We start from the raw sequence: 2,467 nt of genomic DNA, 5'->3' as shown, positions 1-2,467 counted from the left end.
TCCATAGTAAGGGCAATTCATACAATACATTTAAACTGAGCTACTTTAATACCATCTCCGAACTTTCTTCCACGACTCTGCTGTTCTTCGGCTGGTTCTTCCCTGTATAAGTTGATTGACAGATGTCTCGTCCAGTCAGCGGTGAGTAATCCCAAACCAATGGCGCTGTCTCAAACTATACCTACCTCTTCCGGTTTGTCTGATTTGTGGTTGTGTTTTCTGACTTGTTATTTTGTTTTCGAATTTGTCATTGTGTTTTCTGACTTGTTATAATGTTTTCTGAATTGTTGTTGTGCTTTCTGAATTGTTATTTAGTTTTTTAGACTTGCATTTGCGTTTGTAATTTGTTATTTTGTTTTCAGAATTGGGATTTGTTTAGCACTTCTCGGCCACCGTACAAAGGGGTATTGGAGTGACTGACACGAGGGGAAGTAAATGATTACTGCTTTTTCTTTTTAATGTAAACTTTTCCTTTAAGAATGTTAAGTATTTTGTCCATTTTAGTAGTATACCACACACATTCATTCATTTTATTTGACAGCATGTTTCACTGCTTCACTACATGCTAGCCCTTATACCTGTTTTTGTGTCTTTTTTTCCACATACAGTTTAATGTTGATGGCCTGGTGTCCTTCCTTGAGGCATACGGAAACCAAATAAAGAAAATTTACTTCACACACAGCACCAAGAGTGACAAACTGCTCAGTGCTTTGTCTGTAAGTTGATATTAATCTTTTTATTTTATGTGTTGAGTCTTAATGGATTTTTTTTTTTTTAACCAAGTTTAAAGTAACTTGTTCATTTCACCCAACCAATCAGCAGCAGTGGAAACCTATATAAACCACTCCTTACCTCGGTTCTCTGACAGTTCTTTTGGCATGCCACTTTTTTCTCTGATTCAGCAAGGGAGGTCCTGTGGGTGTACGTGTTCATGCCAAGTCTCAAGCTTGAGCCATCCACCAAGGATAGCAAGCCAAATATGTTTACTTCCTCTGCCATTTAAAGATGATGTACATTTTATAAAATGTCTTTATTATATAAGAGTATGTGAACTGAATGTGTTTGTTTCTGATGATGCAAATGTCTCTGAAATGAACGAAAGGTTGCTGTCCTGAGCTCAGGCTGCTGGAGATCAATACTAAAATAGATTGAGGATACTGCCAGCTTCCTATCTGTATTCAGGCTTTGCAGATTGGATGCCCTAAACTTCAGGTATTAAACTAACATGTGCTGTGATCATTATGTACACAAACAAAATCTATTATCACTCCTTATATATTTTTTTAATTGAATAAGCTTTAGTTTCATTCATTAAATTACATTCATTAAAAATGATAAAAATTATTTAAAAGAAAAATAGTGCGCTGGAGGTGATTGCATAGCTGTCATTTTTTCAACTGAGTGCACAGTTACTGTTTGAAATTCTAAACAACATTTGCACACACTACTGTAAGTTTTATTAATGGGGACATGTTCCGGAATGAGAATTTATAAAAACTGCAGTACAAATATATATTATTACAATCTCATTTTTATTTTCTTTTAAATTATTTTGCAATTTAGACGTTGATGAATGTCACTCCAGTTCCTACAATGACCCGCAACACACCCAGTTCAAAGTCTGGTTTTCCCATGCTAGAGGAGCTGTGCATTGCCACTTCCTCTCACTCTTTCATGACCGACAATGACCTGAACAATGTACTCCATGGCTCCCCCCACCTGCGTGTGCTGGACCTACGCGGTGGTTCCCGCATCACAGCCACTGGCCACAGCCACTGGCCTCTGCCTTGTGAGAGTAAGTCTTGATTTTGAAATAAGAAGAAAGTGAACATTGATGTGCCTCATGCATTGGTGAAAGTGTAATCTTCACCACACACATATGAACATCACATAGTTTGATGGACATTCCATTCATTTATTCTTATAGTTCATAGTATGGAAGTATCTGATCATACCTATGAATAATATGCTGCTTTTCCTCTAATTTGCTTCCTTGTCTTGTGTAGGACTGGAGTGTCTGTATTGGGGCCTGTACTTCAACATCAATACCATGGTAGCATCCAAGAAAGGAATACACATGCTTGCCCACAAATGGAGCAGCACCCTCAGGGAGATTGATTTGGCCAGTCAGCCATTTTCAGAAGAAGACATGGGGATTGCCATGGGACATCTTGCACATGGTGGTGGAGTCAATTTGTTCTGCTCCCTGAACCCCAGTGGTATTAATATCACTTCATCTGCACTCAGGTAATGATGTAGCTGTGCATATACTGTACATATGCCAAAAGATAGAAAGTGCATGTATTTTCTTAATTTTCAGTAGATCAGTAAAGATGTTCTGGTACCATTTTTAATGTTTCACAGGTTATTAATAAGACATTCTTCTTGCTGGTATCTGCCCAGAGGACTCAAAAGAGTATATCATGGTCAAGAAGACATTCAGCTACTACTGGACAAATTAGACTGA

At 37.8% G+C, this 2,467-nt stretch overlaps 1 pseudogene; it reads left to right on the top strand.

Moving 5' to 3' along the window:
• The window catches only part of LOC107656578 (F-box/LRR-repeat protein 6-like), a 14,240-nt pseudogene extending 11,773 nt beyond the window's left edge, over positions 1-2,467 (top strand).

Source organism: Sinocyclocheilus anshuiensis, unplaced genomic scaffold (assembly GCF_001515605.1).
Source record: "Sinocyclocheilus anshuiensis isolate Anshui unplaced genomic scaffold, SAMN03320099.WGS_v1.1 scaffold1393, whole genome shotgun sequence".
Lineage (NCBI taxonomy): Eukaryota > Metazoa > Chordata > Actinopteri > Cypriniformes > Cyprinidae > Sinocyclocheilus > Sinocyclocheilus anshuiensis.
This window is presented reverse-complemented; position numbering and strand designations above follow the sequence as displayed.